Raw genomic sequence first — 20,703 nt, 5'->3', positions numbered from 1 at the left:
ATTCAAATAATTTACATAGCTTTCTCAATGAGAGACAAGCAATTTGTCAAAGGTTAAATTATTACGTAATTAAGAATTAATTTAACGCTGCTTTTGAAAAACAAAGCTAGCGTAAACAAAAACTAATCAACAGCAAAAAATAACATCCGCACAGCACAACGCAAGTTTGTGAAAAAATCGTGACGTTGTGACGCGCAGCACGACGTCACGCGCCAAAATAACAGACGCCTACGTGTGACGAGTTGTCACATGCTTCTTCATAATGATTCACGCTTAGTTACTGAGAGCATTTATCCCACTGGAACCGATATGTATAATATCTTTATGCGTATCTGCATGTATATTATATAAAAAGTCTGTAAATACCTAAACGCAGGGGAGTGAGGCATCACAACGTAACTCTGCGTGCGTGCGTTAAGAATGACAAACTTGAGCGTAAACTTGACAAGTATAAGTATGAGCGGTGGCGCTACGTACCTTTGGCAAAGGGAAAGGGTATGGTACTGGTTTCTCCTGTTGGTTCAATTCTCTAAGCTCCTCGTTCAAAAAACTTACGCAAAACACGCGCATCTAATTGCGTCGCATTGGCCGGCGCCACCGCGCGACGCGAGTTAGCGATCAAAATAAAACAGTTAATTGTTTTTCCGAGAATCTCTATTTTTATTTACAGCCATCTCATATACGTCTTGATAATATTTACGTCTTTGCCCTTGAAAATTATTTCAATAATTAAATGCTGCACCAAAGTATTGTGTTAAACAATAGCTAATTAAAAGTAGCACTTGACAAAGGAAACTGATTTTCATTCCTTGCACGTTTTGTCATTATCCTCGTTATTGGTCCATTCACGGTTCGGTAAAGGCTCTCTTATACCGAAAAGGTATCATTCATCTTCATTCATTACGGATTCTCCAACACGGAGTTTCTAATCAAGGTTTCTTTAAGAAGTTTTCCTTTATCCTTTGTAAGTACTTTCAAATATAGGTACAGCTATAAAAGTAAGCACCTATACTTTGATAGTCATAGGATATGGCCTTATTGCTACTTGTAAGGTTCAATACAGTTGTCTTAAACACTAAATCACCATTTATTGTGGTATTGCCTGACATTAATGTATGAGCAAATTAAAACTATTTTTTATTTCGCCAGTAATAATTAATAGCCATTGAAATGAACAGACGGTGCGCAATAACGAATTCATTTATAAATCGGAACAACTCGATTCTCGTAACCGATATGTTTTGAACGCTCGATTCAATTGAAATCGTTATTACAGTTGTTTTCTTTGAATATTTGGCTGTTGTTGCTTGCTGCGTCATAACTCAGTAATTCTCTTAAGTGGACAGTCGTAGCTAGAAATGGCTCCTACACATACTATTGGTATTTACGAAAACAACAAGACTTATTTTTAAAAAGAACTATTTTCTAAATTCGTTTTAGCACCCGTATTTTGGCGCGCTGCTTCCTTAGAAGATTTTCCACTACGGCATCTCCGCTAATCATTTTGTTCTCCATGGTTCTAGCCCTATGCATAATAACGTAAAAGTCTATTTTATATTTCCTTCAAATCATAAGAAAAAGCTTTCCTTAGAAGCTGGTGTGGTACCCGGCAGTCTTGCTATGGTCCAGTGACTATAAGATCTATTATTATATTGTCTGGAAATCGTGTATTGATGCGTGTCATCACATTTTTGTTGAGCTAAATGGAAATATAGAATATTCAAGTTAAGCGTCTTCATCGTACTGGGCTGCAAAAACAAACAAGAAAACATTTGAGCTCCATAAATGTATGCAGAAGGTGAACCTTTGACAATTTTAAATATAATTTTCGCTGATTTGAAGATAAATAGCAAGAAGTGATTTGATTTCCTTATATAAAAAGTCGATTTAATAACTTAGGCATGTAACAGATTGTATAGACGAGACATAGCTAAGCTGTTTGTGGTACTTACCTTCTATCAGGCAAGAAAGTTTGTTTCATTGGTAGAATCATCGGCATAATTTGCTATAAATAAAAATAGAGCAGATTTAGCTTAACATAAACCACTAAGTATCTAAAGTATCTGCTTGAGAAGAATGGTAGATACCTACTACAGTTCAACAGTAAGATGAGCTTAACCTAGTTGCACGAAGCCGAAAGGTTAAAACATTGTTCTCAGGTGGATCTTATAGGTAGATATAAGGGTACGCGCTCCCTGCAGCGTAGAAACTACTGCATATTTGAGCTAAAAAACACGCCAAACCCTATAAAAAGCAAAAAATAACTTTTAACACTACGTAAACTAAATTTTGTCGTGTCGGGGGACCGCTCTATTCATTACTTTAGATACGTGTTTTTTTTTTTAAACGAATGTTGTAATTAGGTAGGTATCATTTGATTTATGTAAGTATTTATGAAGGTAAAAAGCGGTCCCCCGACACGTCAAAATTTAGTTTACGTAGTGTTAAAAGTTATTTTTTGCTTTTTATAGGGTTTGGCGTGTTTAACCTTTTGTCATAATTATTGCGTACTTTTTTTGGGTCGGGGGTTTTTTTTAATTTATAATTTAATTTTATTTCATGCTTTTTAAAGGAGCTCCTTAATTTTTCCTTCTTTCATTTAATTTATTTTATCTTAAGATGGGTCGCTATATGCGATCTCGGCCAAAGGAACCTGCTTAACAATCCTCATGACAAATTGGCTCTGGGAGAATTGCACAGATTGAGAAACAATAAAGATTAACCTTTGGACATTCTAGATTTTCAGCAAAAATATAAATCGGTTTATCCGTTTCATTCCGGCATTTCAGGGTTTCATCCGCCACATCCCATTTCCAGCATCAGGTTCTCGTCAATCAGAAACATGAAGAGAACTCGTCAAGACAAATTCAACGAGCCCAAACTCGATGGGTTTACTAAAAGGCAGTTCAGGGTTACGTCTCCTACCTTCGTGCCCTAACAGCAGACCAGCTCAGTGGTTCCAAAAGACATTAGTGTTTCAAATTTCAGATCCCACATATACTTGCAAGTAAACTGAGCGTGTAACATTCCTATCACATCTAGCAAACGAGCTGATGACCTTGAAGACCTGAACCGATTTCCACCAAACATAGCTAAGAACACTCCCGACTGACACACCTTTTAAACAAAAAAAACCGCATTACAATCGGATCATCCGTTTGGGAGCTACGATGCCACATACACACACACACACACACACACACACACACACAGACACGTCAAACTTATAACACCCCGTCGTTTTTGCGTCGGGGGTTAAAAAAGCTGCAAAGGAAAAAGTTTTACAAATTGCATTCAGTTCTCAATTCATTCCACAATTTTAAATACATATAGTGGGCATACTGTACAACATTTGTCGTGGCAGTCGGTAGCGAGTTGTACCAGGAAAGCACAGCTGGGTCGTCATTGTGCGGCCAGTATTCCGCGAACGAACCGGCGCGGCGGCGCAAACGCAGCTTGGCTTTCTACAGTTCGCGTAGTGGAAAGGCATACATGCAATGTTCTTGTATTGTTTCCTCTGCGCTTCGTAGAATGAAACCTGTGTGGGTTACTGGCTTAGGTAAATGTCGAGAGAAATTATGTGATTTTGTATCGATTGCGTTACCAGTCTATGATATGGTGAAATAGTTCCCTTTTATTTGTAACTCGGTCCACAGTGCATATTCAGTCCATATTATTAACAAGGGTTTTTTTATAACTTTCGTTTAGACAGGAATGATGCCATACATTTGCCTCTCTAAACATAGTGTAAAAGAGACGATAATTCTTATTACTGTAAATGTCTTGAAGAACATAATTTTTACACTTCATTACATTACTTATTGTAAAAGTTCTTTAACCGCCAATCCTCTTGATCCCGACTACACTCCACAGGCGGCATTTATGCAGCACAACACAACGCGCACAGATGTCTGCTCTTGCGCACCCTACACGTATAAACCGCACGAATGCTACCAAGAACATCAGTAAATTATTTATCAAGCTTAATGTTTATTTCAATTTCGCCAGAATTGTTCACATTTCCATATCAGCATGTTTCATCTTTAGAAAGTTGCGATTGTCGGAATCGAGCCCGTAATGGTGCCTTTTATGTCATAATTGCGACCCACTTGCTTGTTTTACGTCTTAGGGAAATATCCTGAATGTGCATTGTTTGTCGTCAGCTGCGGCAATGACATCAATTGAATCGTCATTGCTTCGTCACGTACGAGAAGATGTTCTTAGAATATTTAATTTCTTTTCCTTCATCAATTTCCTCTTCAATCGTTACTCATCAGCGTCACTGGCTGATTGCTGTACTTATTTTCTTGATCTTAAGATATGTTTCTTACGTTCAATGTCAACCTTCTAGCCATCTTCGTAGCTGCATTGCATTTAAAGATCTCGTTGAAAGGAAATCTGTGCAAAAAGGGAGGACGTGATGTTATATACCTACTTCCAATCTCTCTTTAGCACTGGAAACGGGGTCAGTGAGTCAAAGTCTAATTACGTGACTCCAGGGGCCCGATTCTCCTAATTTTACTTAAGCGACATACGATTCACATTCGACTGAGATCCAATCCCAACTCAATTACGATTGAAGCGTATGTGGCATTCCGCTATTTTTCTTTGAAATAAACGTTTTTATCCTTTTCTGTCATTCAATAATAAATCATTTTGTCTGCAATTTATTTACGATTACAATATGATTGTAGAGCAAACTACTGTATAGACCAAAATCACCAAAATAGTAGACCAATCGCAAACCAATCGAATGTCGTTGGAACTCGATTGGTCTAATATTAGTAGCAGAATGCCCGATATGGTTAAAACTGCTATTACGATCACATTGCGATTCAATTTTGACATTATTAACTAAGGAGAATCGGGCCCCTGATCTTTTCTAAAGATCGAGAATTATTAACAAAAAGACCTTGCAACATCCTTCCTTAAATAAAATATTCTTGAATGACGTATGTATGCGATCTATTAATGTATGTACGTATTTACCAGTCTGACCTCACTCCCACGCAAAATGACAGTCTATTTTAGTAAAAAGTATGCGATTTTTTGAAGCCCGCCTTGTATGTAGTATTTCGATGAATAGAGAAAAAAAAAACAATCCTTGAGAAGAATCGCTGAAACAAACTCAAACGCCTACACTTATGTTTATATGTTTCGTAGTATGTACAGTATGGCCATCAGGGTGTCTATAGTCCATACCGAGTACAAGTTACTGTTCTTAGGTTAAGCCCTATAGTTGTCATAGCTTAGTTCATAGTGTATGGGGAAAAAAAATACAAGATTACTAAAATACGGTTGCGTTAATAAAAGCGTCCGAAATAAGATATTTTTCGAAGCATGAAATTAAATTCCGCAAATTGATTTCCAAGCGAGCGACTTCACATAATTTCTCCACAAAAACGTAGACAAGTATATTATTAATTAAGTATTATATTGAATTACAATAAAGTACCAAGTAATAATTTTGCCAAAAAAAATCGTGTATAATGACATTTTATACGATAGAACATCTTTGGTAGTCAGAAGCCAGAAAATCTGACACACCAGTCTTAGCAAGAGGTATAGGGTCGCCCGGGTAACTGCTTCCAGTTAGACCGGAAGCCGAAAGGGCTAGTCAGATGATGACGATATGACAAAAGAATTTTCTATATCCATAGGCAGTTCAGCCATCAAGGGATCCAGTCGAAAAGATAGAGTGAGTGTCAAACTTTTACCGTCTAAACCCCACCTTTGCCTTTGCTTCTTCAGGAGCCCTTGTACACCTACCAGTCCAGGTAACGCGGTAACTCTTGCGATCAATTCCTCAGCCCCGAAAGGATGATACATGCCTAATCCAGATTATTTTTCTGGATTAGGAATTCGGATATACATCGAACAGAATGAGTGTGCGATGTTTCATTTAAGGAAGGTAAAAATGGCGCCGTTCCTTATCAATCGATCTTGATTTTTGCAATGGTTTTTGCTATCTTATCTACGGCGTTATCTTTGTTAGTTGTGAAAATACCTTTTATTTTCCCTATTAGTCACAATTATAGTTGTGAGATAATGATAGTGGGCGAAAAATGCCATTCATGCAATACCGCGTCATGTTTTTATCGGCGGTTCTTGGAATTAATCAAAGATTATCAGTCGTGTATGTGTCATAGAGTTCCGTTACGAAGGCGGACAATCCTATTATAAGTCACACTTTTATTAGTTACTTATCCTCTTAAAAATAGCAAATGGCCTATTTGGCCTTTCTAGACATCTCGAACTGAAAAGGGCAGAAACAATTACCTAACGATCGCAGTTCGGGGACCGTTCTATGGCACTAGCTTAACTATATAGGACCAGGAGGATTCTTTTAATTGGTAATTTCACTATTTTCATGTAGATTGCCTCACACCGAAAATTCCCAACTAACCCATGACCTGATTTGATGACTGTGCAATGTACATACCACTGACGTAGTACGTAGGTAACACAAGGATAATATTTCATTTTCGTCACGTGTTTTCCTTTTGTGGTTAAATGAAGATAAATCTCAAATTATTCGTAATTATCGTTTTCCGCCTTAATTCATGTGGTAGAGGATTGATGCTCTGGTTTTCCTATGACGTTTCATTTATTTATGCGAATTTTATACGTAAGTTGTTCTAGCTCTTTCTTTGTCAAGGTAAGCAAGGTAATCGACATTTTTAGAGGAGATATTGGATTATTGATTTTTAAATATGACAAAAAATGTCTTTCTACTTCATTTTGTTGGATTTATTTATTTTCCGAACGGAAAAATCGAATGACACAAAAAAGAATGATTGAAAATGAATGAATGATTACAAAAAAGAATGGATGCCCGGGTGAGGAGGTCAGATAGGTAGTCGCTCCGTGTAGAAGACTGGAAGCCGACCCCAACATACGTAGTTGGAAAAAGGCTAGGCAGGTGATGAGATGATGAAGTCGGTATAAATTGTGTAACATGTAGGTACATATTCGTATATTACATACTTAGGTAGTTTATACAGGATTCGTTTTGTGATACTTAAATGTTTTTTAGGCAATAATATTCTTCAAATATGTATAAAAAACCTTTGTGTGCTAAATAAATAAAGCTGAATAATTTAGGATTCGCAATGAAGTTTAGCGAGAAACCATACATACATTAATTAAAGTATAATAATGTTTTTTCTTTGTTTACTCGTCTACGGTTAAATAATGTTCATTAGAAAAGAGTTTTGTTAAAAAATGTGAAAATATAAAGTCACCTATGACTTTGGCAATCAAATCAATATAGAGTAAAATGGCTTATTTCTATACCTAATTACAATTTTATATTTGCTAAGTATACACAATTATAAGTCGTCGTGGCCTAGTGGGTAAAGAACCAACCTCTCGAGTATGAGGGTGTGGGTTCGATTTCAGTTCAGGCAAGTACCAATGCAACTTTTCTAAGCTTGTATGTATGTACTTTCTATGTATATCTTGGACACCAATGGCTGATAAAAAGGTGAAGGAAAACATCTTGAGGAAACCTGGACTATATATATAGTCTGAAATCACCAACCCGCATTGAGCAAGCGTGGTGATTAATGCTCAATCCTTCTCCGTGTGAGAGGAGGCCTGTGCCCAGCAGTGGGACGATAAAAAGGCTGTAACATACACAATTATACAACTTAATTATTTCTTTCCATCTTTCTTTATTTAAAAGCCAATTACATATATCGGAGAACATAAATTAAGGAATGAAATACAAATATCATGTGCACCAAAATAATGAGTCACTCTTCTATCGCAGAGAAATCTAGATAAAACTGGAAATAGAAATCTGAAAACATGTTGTACCTAATACGATCACTAATAAGTAGGTAGATACCTAAGTATGTATGTATATAAAAATGGAGATAAGGTGGCTCGTTGCCGTAAACTGTTTTTTCCCTTTGATATTGTTAACATGATACCAATTGTTTTTTTCCTTGTAATATATTTTTATAGTTATTATGTCCCACACACCAGGGAACCGAAAAAATACTGGTTAAAACGGTAAGCGGTATGACGTCATACCTTTAAATTTCGATACCTTAAAGAAACGGTACCGGTTTATTTTGGTATCGTAATATTGCGGTATCATTATTTTTTTTAGATATTTAAATAATAAAATTGAGGTTTTCTTTGTATCCTGCCGCCCGCGCTAGTTAAGAAATGACGTTGACAGCTCGCTGTCATAGATTTGTTTTGGGTACCGAAATTATTTCCGTTAAGGTACTAGTAATGTAAGGGTATATTTTTTAACGGTACCACAACCGTTATTCTCTACCTTTTTGGGTAAACTCATAAATCAAAACTGTATCGTAATTCTATACCGGTACCATACCCTTATACCTTTACCGTTTTCAGTCCCTGCCACACACTTCCTCTGATTCGTGGAAAAATTACCTTCTAGCCGATTTTGCGGTTTCACCCGCTACTTGTGGACACGACTGCTCGTACCGGGATAAAATATAATAAAAGCCTATGTTACTCGGGATTTCGGGAAGAGTGTAGCTTTCCAATAGTGAAATTATTTTTCAAATCGGTTCAGTAGTTTCAAACAAATAAAAAATGTTTCCTCTTTATTACAGATTTTATTACATCAGAGAATAGATTTTATTACATCAGAGAATAGATTTTATTACATCAGAGAATAGATTTTATTACATCAGAGAATAGATTTTATTACATCAGAGAATAGATTTTATTACATCAGAGAATAGATTTTTCACAACTCGAAAGGTTTTCTATCAGATTTTGTTTGCCTTTTATTTATGTAAGAGGTGCTCGTGCTCCTATAGCGTTGTTTTCGTAAGAGAAACTCGGCTAGTATTTCAGAGCAATATTTCTGACTTTTGCTTGTCTGACTTCTGTGCTGTTGCATAGCGTCATTTCGGATTGCCGTCCCATCGAGCCATGAGAGTGAAGGAATTGTGAGTGCACCTCAGTCTGTGCTAATGCGTCTGCAATATAATGTGTCCTGCGCATCAGACTAATCTCCTTATGTAAGAACAGCCGCCGTAGCCGATACCTAATTGGCCAGCAGGTTCATCATTGCATAGGATCATCAGCATTGTTATACCAAAATACCAACAAGGAAATATTTCTTCCTCATACCATGTTTGTTTATATGAAACCATTATGACTCACACATTATGTCATTACAATATTAGGAGGTAAAGTGTAACAGACATACCTACAGGACAAAATAGGTTTTAATCTTATAATATTTTCGCTTGGACATTTTCCTAGTCACGTTTATTTTACAAGTAAATACTTAAACATCCTGAGCACATCTTAGAGCAGGAAGGTCAGTTATTGAGTATGACACATATTACTCCCGTAATCATGTACTATAACTTTACCCCGACTTTACCTACAGTTGTAAGCTGTTTCCGTAAAATTTAGGCACCCGCGTAAGTAACCTCTTTCAGCCTTACTTATAAACGTGAATTAAATATAAGTAATACTTAAGGGCTGGTTAAGAAAATTCTTACTTATGAACGTTGCTTAAGCATGTCTTAACTAACATTTAATCACTACTTAAGACTTTAAGTAGTGATTAGTTAAAATGTTGCCTAGAAGGTGATTAGAGATTTTATAAGTAAGGGGGTTTTTTAACGACGTCAAAAATCATCAAATGACCCCTCCCGCTGGGTTAGCAGCGGCGAGGGCGTAAGAACCTCTGTAAATTGGAAAAAGTGCTAAGATTACTAGAAGCGACTCACGAAGGGGTTTAACATTTGTTTTCGCGTAAGTTCTACTTAAGCTTCGTACAAAACTTTCTTGAAAAATAAGACTGGATTTAAAACAAAATAGAGCATTCAGTTCGCCCTTATAGGAGGGAAAGGAATATTTATGATCATCGTGACAAAAAGTCTGTGCATGTATGAGTTCTATATTTAACTATTCTCATTACCCTGCATAATTGATTTAATTAAAATTTGATGCCTACTCACAGTTTAATGTACAGGTCAGTTTATCAACGGGAATACATAATAATTTGAAATTGGAGAGCAACAATTACCTACAATATTAGTGCGAAATATTTGTGATTCAGTGGTAATGATATTATTCAGTGATGTTTTCCATGTTCAATTTAGAGTAGTTCTCGGAACAAACTGTTTTGTTGTGTCATTAGGTACCTCACAATCAGCGTTCAAATTACCAAACAATACATTTTCAAAAGTGCCCAACAAGGTAAAGGGTCAATTTCTATGAAATAACAACACAAACGCGAATTTGTTAAACCTCCTAAACTGTAAGATGTCTAACTAAGACTCTAGTAAGTTATTGACAACGCAGTTGTTCAGCTATTTGTAAAATTTCATATCTAAATGTGCTCAGGAAAAAGTATTAAAAAAAATAAAAAGGTAATCGTTACCAATTACTAAGTATTCCCTAAAGTCTCTCTCTAGTAACTTATCCAAGCAAAACTCATGTTAGTCCCGTTAACTCATGTTAGGTGTAGTCATGTAAAAATACGAATATTTGTTTTACTTATTTACCACATCAACTTATTGATTTCTATTCTATTCCTTTCACGCGTCTTCCTTACATTTACAATCTCCTTGAAGCAGCATTCAGCTCACTGAATAGCAGGTACATGTTCAGCGTTTAAGTATCTATGCGAGAAGCTCATCGGTAGCTTAGCAACAACTTGTTATAGCTCAATAGACGCGCCAATTTGTCGTTTGAGAAGCAAGCGCATACACAAACGAATGGTTTGTAGGTAAGCTAACGATAGATACTTGAGCTGAAGGGAAACTTACAATATTTTAGAAGATTTTTATCTCAGAAGCTAAAGTTTCTGACTTGTTACGACTTTTATAAGTACGCTAGTTAGAAGTTTGTAAGCGTGTGAATGTTGATCAGAAACTACTGAAGCGGATTGTGATAAAACTTGGCAGTAGTATGAATTGTAACATAGTCAGACATATCTCTTTATACTTAGACTTATTGCCACTTGCTGACTTGTAGACGCAGATAATACCGCAATGAACAGCTAGCCTAGCGTTAAATTTTCGATGACGAAATTATGAATGAGAGGTTCTAGCTAGGGCATGCAATTTCGGTAAAACAAAAATTACCGGTAAAAATTCGGTAATAAAAATATTTTTACCGGTAAACCGGTAAAACGGTAATTTTTGGAATTTTTTTAAAATCTGATATTATAACAATAAGATTGGGTAGTTTTAAAGCAAAAAACTAAATAAATATGCAAAGTATAAGGTGGTAAACGTTTTTTGTGTCGTGGGCCGTAACAAAAAACATGTCAGTAACATCCGTACGCGATGTCGCCGACAAAATGCATGAAAAACGGCTGCGATGGTACGGACATGTAAAAAGGAGTGACACCTGAGGACATCGGCAGTGTGAATGTGATACTCAATCTCAATATACCCGGTCAAAGGCGCAAAGGCAGGCCGAAACCGTGGTGGTTGTGTGTCGTAATGAATGACATGAAAATCTGCGAACTCGAAGAGGAAGATGTCTATTCAGGAGGATAGAGCGAAGTTGGAGAAGGAAGATACGGAAAGCCGACCCCGTCACAAGACGGGATAAACGCTAAGAATTACCGTAAAAAATATATTTTTCATTCAAGGGAAAGCCCTTTTTTATGGTAAATCATCAAATGACAGACTCTTTCTGTCTAAAACCCATGTTTTTTAGTAGGTGTTTTATGGACCAGGGTAGCGGTAACTCTTTCGAACAATCCCGCGGCCCCGGCAGGCCTTGGCCCTGCTGGGCCCCACTGGGTTTGCTGACATCTCCCTGAGGAGCCTGTGGAACAACGCGCGCCGCTGACACGGGTCTGTTGTCTATGCAGACGGTGGAACGATGAGCCACCCGAACTCACCGCCCACAGACCGACGCCTACGGTGGCCGGGAGTCGTCTCTCGACCCTTGGCGCCCGTGGTGTCTTCCTGGTCCACTACAGCGGCTGGGATGAGAGGTGCTACTCGCAGTCGCTCCGCCGTCTCCTTCTCGAGCATGACTGCTTCGCAGAAGGGGCGAAGGCTTCCCATTCCCTCTAGCTCCGGACCATGGCTTGAACCAGGGAAGGACGCGAAAGGTCGCCGCTGCCTATTGCCTCGACGACAACACCGCGGTACCCTTCCCAGGCAGTGCACACCTGGACTGTGTGCTCCACCGTGTCCTCAGAGCTGTCCACATGGTGGTGAAGTAAAAGCCCTTGCTCAGTAAGGTCATAGAGTAGGTAAAATAAGCAATAAGCATTTGTACCTTGTATGAGCTGACAGCTATGAGGAAAAACAGAATAACCGAATGAATACAATTTGTTTAGATTTTATAAATTAAGATGAGAAAGAAGATTTGTATCTAACCTAGAGATAGTTAAGGACACACAAGTTTACTTTTCTAAAAAACAGCAACTATAACACTCTTACAATACGTAATGTATGCAACATTACATTATATTCAGGCTACATAACAAAGATTTGACGTTAAATGAACAATTGCTATATTTTATCAGAAAAACGTAAAAACCGGTAAATTACCGGTTTCATATTATTTTTACCGGTAATTTAAAACTCGCAAAAATGGGCGATTTACCGGTAAAAACGAAACCGGTTAACCGGTATTGCATGCCCTACTTCTAGCTAGTCTAGACTAGCTACATCTACATCTACTCACCCACGCGAATTACTCCAAACTCGTGGGGAACAGCTTATACTAACATAAGTGTTCAATTTCGGACCACGAAATGAAGCACCCACACGAATGAGCCTCACCCACTCAAATTAACGCTACCCAAAATGCAAACTATCCTTTTATTGACTGACTAGCTTCTGCCAGCGGTTTCACCCGCATCCCGTGGGAACTACTTCGCGTACCGGGATAAAAAGTAGCCTATAGCCTTCCTCGATAAATGGGCTATCTAACACTGAAATAAATTTTCAAATCGGACCAGTCGTTCCTGAGATTAGCGCGTTCAAACAAACAAACAAACTCTTCAGCTTTATAATATTAGTATATGTAGATATATTTTCCTTCCAATAAAAACACATAAACTAGAAATGCAAAAATGTTTGCCGCTTCAGACTGCATCTTCAAAGAAGCGAGTTATATAATGGAAAGCAAAAACATGTTCTCCGATACACGTATTATGTATTACAAAAAGAAACTAGCGTCTAAGAACCAAGAACGTAAAAGAAAATCAAGAAAGTCTTTCAAAGAACTGTAAGACGATTATCACACTGCACCGCGCTCCGTCGCCGCGTCTCGCATACCGCGGGACCGAAGCTTTTAGTTTCGTATGCAAGAACTTCAATGTTATTACTAGATACTTATATTACACTATGCTTTCTGTACTAGGATATAGGTCACAATCCGAGTCATCATTTAGAAGGCGACCAAAATAAATTGTGGAAACAATTAGCCAGATGGCGGACTCATGATTGGCATGTGGGTGATATTTCATTAAAAGCATGAATGCAGGTAATTTTATAAGAAAATAGATAGTTCGCAATAAAACGGGTTACTTTAATCTAATCTAATACATTTTCTACTTCACGGGTCTGAGGAGATCTTCATAACATATTTTATAGAAAACACTCCTAGAACCACACATTGCCGACGCGGTACCTTGCAGGAAGGTGTCTCGACGTGCGCGATTCATATCTGTCGCGTCGCGCACCGCAGCGGGACGCTTCGCTAGTGTGTGAAGCATCTAATAATCTTTTTCAACTTAGCTAGTACTTTGTACGATGCAAATAATGTACGAGGTAAAATCTCCGCTTGGATGCAGTCTAACGTTATATTGAAATACAAGCTATTGTTCGGTCGTTATTGGAACTAAAAATAAAAAAAATAAAACATTTGCAATAATTTATTTGAAAAAAGTAACTGGATTTTTTTACCTAGTACAAAAAACGGCTAATGCATTATGTTTTCTAGAAAAAATCTATAAAAATGATACTTGGAAAATCAGGTAATACAGGATAATATTGTAACTGAAATCAGAGTCGAACTTAAAAATGTTTTTTTTTTTACAATAATGCAGTGGAACCGTTTATTATATAAAAAAAATATACCAAACTGAAATCTGGAAAATGAATCTATAAGTACCTACCCAATACTCTACCTATTAGATACTATACCTACCTCTACCTATTACCTATTATATGTTTGTATTTAAGTACATTTATAATGTATATATTTTTATAAGTGTCGTCCTTGTTCTACTCATTGGTGATTTAATTAAAAGGTACATCTATAGGCTCGTCAATAACAACAGCAATAAATAAATAAATAAATAACATAGAACACAAACAAACACTGGTTACTCGCTGGCTAATAACACACTAAATGTATTCAACCTTCGTAGAAGCCGTTGCCTGTATGATGTAATTCTGTAGGCCAGGGATGGCGAACCCTGGGCTTAAGTGTCAACTTCATAAAGAAAAAAATATTTAAGAGAAATAAAGAAAATTTTATAAAAATATTTCAGACATATTTATATAACCTATGACTTATGTTACTCGGGAATATTCTAGCTTTCAAACAGTGAAAGATTTTTTCAAATCAGTTTAGTAGTTTCGAAGCCTTTAAAAACAAACAAGCCAAAAAATATTTCCGAAAAGTGTTATACATAAATACTTTCAGCATTATATTAACCCAAAAATTACGCTCTTCTTACCTTGATGAACTCTTCGAGCAGATAAAACGGAATGCGCCTCCAAATTCCCGATGCTCTTCAGGGTTGAGAGTTAGCTCTTCACAAGCATTCTGCAATATCCTCAATCTTCGTGTAGTGGCATTGTTGTGGGTACATACATGTAAACAATGATAGTGCCTAATAACTTATTAGTAATAAGAACATTTTTGATTGATGCGTGTCTTTGCGAAAAATAGATAGGTAATATAACTTTTAAAAATAAATAAGGAATGATGACGTGAATTTTTGTATTTCCGATTTTAGAAAAGTTGCTATTACCCAGACTTTACATTTATAAGTTGCTTCCGTAAACAAAACGTAAGTAACTTCCGTAAGCTGTAAGAAGTTCTAAGAAATTACTGTACCTAAGAGACTTACGAAGGGGTTTTACATTCGAAAGTACATATATCATAAGTTAACAATTATACGAAAGTTACGTGAGAAAAGTGTAAGGCCTTGTAAGAATAAGTTGCTTGTTCTTCTACTGCGTGCCAAAGGTTCACAATCCCTGCTGCAGCCAGTCCATTCACGAAACTTTATGAATGTGTCGCGATACCATCGCTATTCTCGTTTAACTAGATTTCCACTTAAATTATGATGTGGAACTACAGATAAAGTTAGGCGTGTTTAGATGATAAAAGCTCGTGTTTTTTGTTATTAGTTTGGACTAGATATTCTCGTGTTTGAGTGACATAGCTTTTTATTAGTAACTCGCTGTTTATTGCGATTTTAGGCACGTCCGGGGCTCTTTTCTACCTGGATAACATATTGTCTATCTATGTCGCTCTTAGATAGTGTAGCTTCATTTTTCCTACGCTGCTTTTTGAGACAACTAAGTAGCTGAAATATTATAAAGCTAGCATAATTGCCTCACAGCACATTTTATGTACAGTCAGCACCAAAAGTCGATGAACAGAATCAACATGACAAAACACCTGTTCACAATAAAATGCCATAAGTTATAGTCGCAACTTGTAAACAAAATAGACTGTACACCAGAAATTTATAAAAGTCGTTAAACACGAGTATTTCAAAAGTATTTGTGCACTAGTATTCCTAAAGTCGCTGTACACCATCAATCCAAATGTCGCTGAACATCATTGTATCAAAAGTCACTAAACAGCAGTAAATACAAAATTAGGTTAACAAAGTATATTTTTAATGTTGCCGTGTGTTAATGTACTTTTGACGCTTATGTTGTTCAGCTACTTTTGGGACAGTGCTTGCTTGACCTTAATAATGTGTGTTAACACGTTAGTATCTATTTCAATACTTATTTGCAAAGCAATTATATTTTATTGTCAGTAATCTTACTAATCTATAATATGAAATAACGTAAAACACAACTATAATGATCTACGAAGCGATTATTGCGACGGTACTTGTAATTTACTTTTCGCGAATCTTACAAAACCTACCTTCATTTATTTTTTTATTATTATTTCTATTCACATGACTTGTGATAATTTTAGTCTAGCGTATGATTGTCATAGTCTGAACTAATTGAAACGTTGTGTAAGTGTATAGTTGTTTATTTATATTATTGAGATACATCAATCGATAAATATCACAATAATACCGTATAATGTGCATATTACGGAGCATGAACTTCACAGAAGTCTCCTATCTCGATTAGTTCTCCAGCCTCTCCAGGCTTTCTCCAGGCAAACTCGAGTATTTCAAAAGTATCTGTGCAGATACTTTTGAAATACTCGAGTTTAACGACTTTTGTAAATTTCTGGTGTACAGTCTATTTTGTTTCCTAGTTGCGACTATAACTTATGGCATTTTATTGTGAACAGGTGTTTTGTCATGTTGATTCTGTTCATCGACTTTTGGTGCTGACTGTACATAGTGCATTGCATGCTTGCGTAAAATCACGTACAAACTTTCGTATCTACTTTCTGTATGCATTGGGACACACGTACAAAATATGAACTCGCTTCTGAAACAAACCGCAGACCACAAATGACCATGGCTGAGTAAATATGACAGAGAACTCAATCTATGTATTGATTCTTGGACAATGCATTACCCAATTTATTTTTAACACTTCTTATCAAGCGATAGAAACAAATGCTTATCCTTAGATAATAGTTGCTATTATTGCTAAAGTGTGTTTATTATTGTGTAATTGATTGTAAGTGAGATATTTTACATTTTTTTTTATTTGGATGAGTATAAGTCACAGCGGAGTTCTATCATAGACTTTACTCTTATTATTTCCCCACTTTCAATGTTATTATAAACCGCAGATAAAAGTGTTATAAAATACAACTTAAAATTAAACTCTACCGATTTTAATTTAATATTACGAATTTTATTATTTGTACTTAGTTTTTGCCACAATTGTATTTAATACTCTGTGACACACTTAATTACATACTCCATGCACAAACTGCAGCTGCCGCCAAACTTTGGGACGTTATTTACGTTTTTGAATACACATACACGTAAGTAGATACATAATACTTTACAACGTTGTTTCTAAAACCACTATTGTTGGCAACTTCGTGGAGCGAGCGCCATCTATTGGAATTAAAAAAACGCGGGCGCCTCGCTCGTGACGTGACTTCCATCGCTGCACCTGGTGGAGGGGCGACCGGCTGACGGCGGCTGTGGCGCGTCGAGCTCTCTCTCTTGGCTGGACCGTGCAACGGAATAGTGTTCTAACCTTGATTCTATTATTTGATTTGTAATCAGTTTGTTCCTTAAGTTTCAAAAGGTTTTGTTTAAATATTAGTTTTGTTAAAGGCTAACCTGATAACTTGATTTCTATAGTTAAAGAATATTTAAAGTGCATATATTGTTGTAATATTTACGGAATTAAATAAATAATTGTGTTCTAATGTCGTTTATTTTTAATATCAGAAGCGGAAACCACGTGCTATGGGCAAACGCAGGCACTACGGCAAGCGAGTACGCTCGTCATCAAGTAGCAGTAGCACGACGAGTACGAGCTCCAGCACGCCATCACCGCGGCCCAGAAGGAAGTCAAAGGTATCACGTCACAAAGATACCAAAGCTGTGAGTACCTTGAACAATATAATACCCGAGTTCGACCCCTTAAATGACGATATAAATGCATGGCTTAATATTATTCAATCCTACTCGGCAACGTTTGACTGGTCCGACGAAACGATACGTTACCAAGCTCTTAATAAGTTGAAAGGCTCTGGCAAAGTCTGGTATGATTCGTTATTGCGTACTGATAGTCGGTGGCCTACATGGAAATGGAGTGATTGGAATCAGCGTCTGGCTAGTAGCTTTCAAACACGTCGCAATATGTTCGAGTTATTAAAAGAAATTATTAACAAGAAACCGGTGGAAAACCAATCGCTGTATGAATTTTATTTTGATATTAAATGTAAAATTGACCGATTATCTTTAAACTTTACGGAACAAGACATTATATCTATCATTGTCGGAAGTATAGGTGATAGCAATATAGGAGCATCTGTTGAGGCGAGTAATTTTAAATCTTGCCATGACTTAGCTAGTTATCTTCATGGTCGTACCTACAAAAGCAAAATCTCAAAACAAACAAGTTCGGGTAGTTCACGTGAAAACCAAATTAAAACGATGGATTCAACGAATAATTTTAGTCAGCCTTCTACTAGCGCTAGCTCTTCAAATAACAGTGCCAATTCTCGTAGTGCCAGTGAAAGTAGTAAAACTAGTTCAACACAAATTCGAAAACCTATTAAATGTTATACTTGCGGTGGAAATCATACAAGGAATCAGTGTGACCTAATTAAATGTAATTTTTGTCATAAAAAAGGCCATGTTGAGGCCGTGTGCCGTAGTAAAAAAAGTGTAGGATTAATAAAACCAGAAGTTGAGGAAACTAAATTGATCCAAACTCCTGATCCGCGAAATAAATTTGTTAAAACGGTTAGCATTGGTCATTTTGTTCACGAGGCATTTATTGATACGGGAAGCAGTTGTTCCCTAGTCTCCGAATCGGTGGTAGAAAAATATTCACTTCAAACTAGTAAACTACCCTCACCAGTGTTGTTACAAGGGTTTTCTAGGCATAATTCTAAACCGGTCACTCATAAAATCACTGTAGATTTAAAAATTGACAGCGTGTCATTAACCGGTGTAAACTTTTACGTTATTGATGATTTAGTAGGGTGTGATATACTTATTGGTCGTAACATAACTGAGCGAAATGATTTGATATATTCACGTGTAGGTAATTCATTCAAGTTCGACTATGCGCATTCACTTAGTGAATTTTGTGACACTATACATGACACTAAGATCGACACTGACACTCACTTAAATGAATTACTTTATTTATTGAGACAATATAAAGAGTGTGTTGCGTCAGACATTAAGGATTTAGGGACAGTGATTAACCACGAAATGGTTATCACACTAACAGACCCACGACCGGTGCAGTGTAGACCTTTTCGAGCCTCTCATTCTGATAGAAAAATTATTCGTGATATGGTGCAGGAATTAGTGGATACTAAAATAATTCGAGAAAGTAAATCCCCTTATGCGAGTCCCGCCCTACTTGTGAACAAAAAGAATGGGGAGAAGAGACTCTGCATTGATTACCGCGCATTAAACAAAATTACAGTAAAGGACAAGTATCCAATGCCCCGAATAGAGGATCTTATTGATAGACTACAGGGTTATAAATACTTTACAAGTCTTGATTTAAAAAGTGGGTACTATCAGATTGTTATGAGTTCACAGTCCATAGAGAAAACTGCATTTATTACCGAAGACGGCCATTACGAATTTCTGCGGCTCCCATTTGGGCTGGCTAATGCACCATCTTGTTTTCAACAAATGATGAATAAAGTATTAGGTAACTTAAGGTTTGAAAGCGTCATTGTATATTTAGATGATGTTTACCTAATGTCACAGAGTATTGAAGACAATTTAAAACTTTTGGAAAATATTTTGAAAATATTTAAAAATAATGGTTTGACTTTAAATTTGAAAAAGTGTCATTTCTTCAAAACTGAAATTGAGTTTCTTGGATACAGAATAAAACAAAATTGTGTTATGCCAAATGAAACTAAAGTGGAAGCCGTTAAGAAATTCCCCGTACCAAAAACTGTTCATCAATTGCGACAGTTTCTGGGGCTAATTAACTATTTTCGCAAATTCATTAAAAACTGCGCGATAATTTCAACCCCTCTCACTAAATTACTAAAAAAAGACGCTTCTTGGTCTTGGGGTCCCATACATGATCAAGCCTTCCAAGTTTTAAAGACAAAACTTACATCAAATAGTATATTATCTATTTATGATCCAAATAAAGAAACCATTTTGTATACGGACGCTAGTCGAGATGGTGTTGCGGGTATTCTTGTTCAAGTTTTTGATGAGGGAGAAAAACCTGTGCATTACTATAGCCGTCAGACAACTGAGGACGAAAAGAAATACCATTCATTTGAGTTAGAACTCCTAGCAATTGTAAGCTCACTCCAAAAATTTCGCCTTTACTTAATTGGTTCACCTTTCACGATTATCACAGATTGTAACGCAGTCAGGTATGCTTTAACTAAAAAGAATATTATTCCCCGAATCGCACGATGGGTTCTCTCGACTCAAGAATTCACGTATGAAATAAGGCATAGAGAAGGTACACGCATGCAACACGTGGACGCCTTGAGTCGAAATCCCGTTCCCTCAGGTGAGAGATCGGAAAGGGAAATAATATTATCGATAACCGAAGGAGACTGGTTACTTTCTGTGCAAATGCAAGACCCTGACATTGTAAAAGTTAAAACTGTTTTGGAAACTGGTGAAATAGATAAAAATAAAAGCATTTTTGACACGTATGAACTGTTAGGTGGAAAGGTGTACAGAAGAACAGCCCAAGGGCGACGATGGGTTGTACCGAAGGGTTGTATATGGCAAATAATAAAATACAACCACGATGACGTGGGCCATTTTTCTGTTGATAAAACGTTTGAGAGAATAGGGCAAAAATATTGGTTTTCTCGTATGCGTCATATAGTAAAAAAATACATTAAAAACTGTTTAAATTG

The 20,703-nt window shown here is 36.7% G+C and overlaps 1 long non-coding RNA gene across 1 annotated transcript in view; it reads right to left on the bottom strand.

The window, feature by feature from the left end:
• LOC124633501 overlaps positions 1 to 14,767 on the bottom strand; it is a 36,580-nt gene extending 21,813 nt beyond the window's left edge. The window contains exon 1 of the long non-coding RNA XR_006984745.1: positions 14,669 to 14,767. This is a non-coding gene — a long non-coding RNA (uncharacterized LOC124633501). The remainder of the gene's footprint in view (positions 1 to 14,668) is intronic.
• Positions 14,768 to 20,703: the final 5,936 nt, after the last annotated feature.

This window comes from Helicoverpa zea, chromosome 9 (assembly GCF_022581195.2).
Source record: "Helicoverpa zea isolate HzStark_Cry1AcR chromosome 9, ilHelZeax1.1, whole genome shotgun sequence".
Taxonomy (NCBI): Eukaryota; Metazoa; Arthropoda; class Insecta; order Lepidoptera; family Noctuidae; genus Helicoverpa; species Helicoverpa zea.
The sequence above is the reverse complement of the archived record's forward strand: the minus strand, read 5'-3'. Positions and strand labels throughout refer to the sequence as shown.